The 3,834-nt window shown below is 38.1% G+C and overlaps 1 pseudogene; it reads right to left on the reverse strand.

The window, feature by feature from the left end:
• LOC107729216 (uncharacterized) overlaps positions 1 to 3,834 on the reverse strand; it is a 45,148-nt pseudogene that overhangs the window by 37,336 nt on the left and 3,978 nt on the right.

Genomic DNA, 3,834 nt, shown 5'->3' on the forward strand with positions numbered 1-3,834 from the left:
AAAAAACGCTTTTTCCTTTTCTATTTGTTTTATATTTCAACCCCATGTCTTTTTTCTCTCTCTCTCTTCCCCATTACACAGCTATTAAAATAGTTCAGTTTTGGTTTTTAATGGCAAAGTGGTCATATTTCTTTTTGTTTCTTTATAAAGTTAATTTAGAAATATGTTTGGAACATTTTATGTTTGTTAAATTCAAGTTTTTGTTTTTTAAAGGAACGACCAAGTGGCAGCGGCAGACAGTGAGTTGAGCATTATGTTTGATCAATTTAGCCTTCTCAAACCAACACGACTTGCCTAAAATAAACAGACATAAAACACTTCATGCATTTCACAGTATTAATTTAAACATTTAACCAAGATAAATGAGCGCTGTTAGGTGCATATCCAATCGTTTGTGCGGCGAGTGGAAGCTAAAGCGTGCTCTGCAGGACATGGAGGTGCCAGCGCGATCACTTGCATTTTTTTTAAGAACAGCGGAAACTTAAAAATACGCCATCATTTTTGCTCATAAAGGTAAGAGTATGCATCATTCGGAACTGCAAAGGGTCTACTTGTATTTGTGTGCACTCACAATATCAACAAAACCCACGGCTATGTGGGTGTGTAGTGCTGCTTGCACTATTCTGCATAAATACGCCGGTATTGCAGCCATTCATATACTTTTAATGATAGCCAACATTACAGCCCCGCGTGCAATGCAACTAGCAGTCACTGAACGCGTATGGGTTGATAAGGTAAACTTGCGTTTTCTTGCGCGCACCCGTTTTTAACTCGTCTTGACTGTCGTACAGTCTGACATTAATGACAACCGAGATCCCACAGTGTGACATAATCATCATCTTCGTACAGTCTGACAACTGGAGGGACTTTTTAAAAATCGCACAGTGTGAGCCCGGCTTGATCCATTATTCGTTTTGAAGCCATTATCCGTGCCTGTCCGAATATGGTATTCGGCTTCGGGCACACCCCTTAATTATAATTATCATAAAGTTTTTTATACTGTCAAGTGCAAAATACAGTTATGTGCAATGCCAATCTGTCAAATGCATAACATTATAGTTAGACATGATGAGACAATGACATTTTCTGTAATAGAATGTTAATGGGAGTTACTCATTCTGACTAGCAAGATTGCGTTCACTTGTATATTTTCATCCTTTTGTGCAGATGTAAGTTGATAACTTATTGCCAGGAGTATTTTGTTCGTAACTCTGAAACCATGATTACAAGAATAAAAATGCAGCTTTCATATGAAACCTTCAATGTTTCCAAATCGCTTGTTCATATGCTTATCCATTTGCAAACAAAATGGTTTTTCCAAAACTAACTTATTTATTTATTTGCTTACTTACTTAAACTGTTTCATTAAAGGGGTCATATGATGTTGCTGAAAAGAACATTATTTTGTGTATTTGGTGTAATGAAATGTGTTTATGTGGTTTAAGGTTAAAAAAACACATTATTTTCCACATACTGTACATTAATGTTTCTCCTCTATCCTACAAATGGATGGATGGAGAGATCAAAAAAGCATTTGTCAACTAACATTTTTGTCAGTAATCACATTAACAAAATTAATACTGTCTTAATAAGTCTTTAGCTCCCTCTTGAACACTACACTGCTGTGCACATTTTCTACACACTTCAAGCTGTGCCTGTGCCTCGCTTCTTCACTACATAACCATACTTATTTATAATAATAAATCTGAAATACAAACCTCAGTATGTTCAGTTTGCAATGTGGGCTCTTCAGTCCAGCAGAGAGCAGCTTCAGTCCTGAATCATGCAGATCATTGTTACTCAGGTCTAGCTGTCTAAGAGGGGAGGTTGATGATTGTAAAGCTGAGGCCACACTTGCACAGCACTGACCAGTGAGATTACAGCCAGAAAGTCTATAACAGAGGGTATAATTAATCTACACATGCAGTTTAATGCATAATTTTTTATATAATTTATTTTCTTCCCACACAGTTTTATCTAAAAATGACTCATTTAATCTGGTAAAATATTGAAATATTACTCTATTATAAATCTAAACAGAGTATTGCAGAACAATACTCACAGAGCTTGTCTGCAATTCATCACAGCTGGAATCAGTCTCTTTCTGCCTTCATCTGATGTATTGTATTTCATGAGATCCAACTTATCTAGCACCTCTTCTGACATCTGAAGCATGTGGGCTATTGCTGAACAATGAGCAGCAGAGAGTTTATTCCCTGAGAGTTTCTTTGATTTGAGAAACTCCTGAATCTCTTCATATAGAGTTGGATCATTCATTTCATGCAAACAGAGAAACAGATTGATGGATCTTTCTGCTGAGAGACTAGGTCCATTTTTGATTTTGTCTTTAATGTAAGTAATAGTTTTCTTGATGCTCTCCGAGCTGTTTGTTGTGTGTGTCAGCAAACCCTGTAAGAGTCTCTGATTGAAATCCAGTGAGATACCCAGCAGGAATCGGAGAAAAAGATCCAAATGTCCATTGTCACTTTGCAAGGCTTTATCAACTGCTTCCCTCTGCAAACTATGCAGTAAATCAAAAAACTGCAGGACATCAAGATTTTTGCTTACAAAGCAGTGAAACACAAAGACAGCAGCAAGGAACTCCTGAAAGCTCAGGTGTATGAAGCAGTATACTTTCCTCTGATAAATCACAGATTCCTGCTTAAAGATCTCAGTGCAAATGCCAGAGTACACTGAGGCATCAGTGATATCTATGCCACAATCTCTCAGGTCCTCCTCATAGAACATGACATTGCCCTTTATCAGCTGTTTGAAAGCCAATTCGGCAAGTTTCACAATCACATCTTTGTTTGACTCCAGAAGGGTTTCTGTATTTTTCTCAGCTTTCTCATTATACTTCTCATTTTTCATGTTTGTCTGAATCAAAAGAAAGTATATGTACATTTCTGTCAAAGTTTTAGGGATTTCTGCACTGTGATCTTGTGTCAGGATGTTTTGAAACACCATGGCAGAGATCCAGCAAAAGACAGGTATGTGACACATGATGTGGAGGCTTCTTGCTCTTCTAATGTGTGAGATTATTTTGGTTGCTTGATTCTCATCAGTGATTCTCTTTCTGAAATATTCCTCCTTCTGAGGCTCACTGAATCCCTGAATTTCTGTCACACGGTTAATGTATTCAGAGGGGATCTGGTTGGCTGCTGCTGGTCGGGAGGTGATCCAGATAAGAGCAGAAGGAAGCAGCTCCCCTTTGATAAGGTTTGACATCAACTCACCAGCTGAAGACGTCTCAGTTACATGAGCAACTTTCTCACTGTCTGAAAACTTCAGTGTTATTCTACTTTCATCCAGACCATCAAAGATGAACACAGTTTTACACTTATTAAAAATCTTTGAGTTAAGATCTCGAAGTTCAGGATAAAATTCAAGCAGAAGTCTGTGAAGATCGCACTGGTCATCTTTAACCAAGTTCAGCTCTCGAAATGGAAGCATGAACATAAAATCGACATCCTGGTTGGCTTTTCCCTCTGCCCAGTCAAGAATGAACTTCTGCACAGAGATGGTTTTTCCAATTCCAGCAATACCTTTAGTAAGAACAGTTATTGTTTTTCCATTTTTTAATTTTTGCTGCTCACATCCTGGTTTAGGTAAGAGATCAAAGATGTCATTGCAGTTGACTGGAGTGCCCTGTGAATGTGTTCTGGGTGTTTTCTCCATGCGTAAAACCTCATGTTCTTCATTCACCCCTTCTCTCTCTCCTTCGATTATGTAGAGCGATGTGAAGATCCTGTTCAAGGGGGTTTCATTACCTTTGTTTCCCTCAAATAAGCAGCCAAACTTGTTCTTCATGCTGGTTTTGTGAAGGTCTGCTTC

This window comes from Sinocyclocheilus rhinocerous, unplaced genomic scaffold (assembly GCF_001515625.1).
Source record: "Sinocyclocheilus rhinocerous isolate Xijiao unplaced genomic scaffold, SAMN03320098_v1.1 scaffold2383, whole genome shotgun sequence".
In the NCBI taxonomy this organism is placed as follows: domain Eukaryota; kingdom Metazoa; phylum Chordata; class Actinopteri; order Cypriniformes; family Cyprinidae; genus Sinocyclocheilus; species Sinocyclocheilus rhinocerous.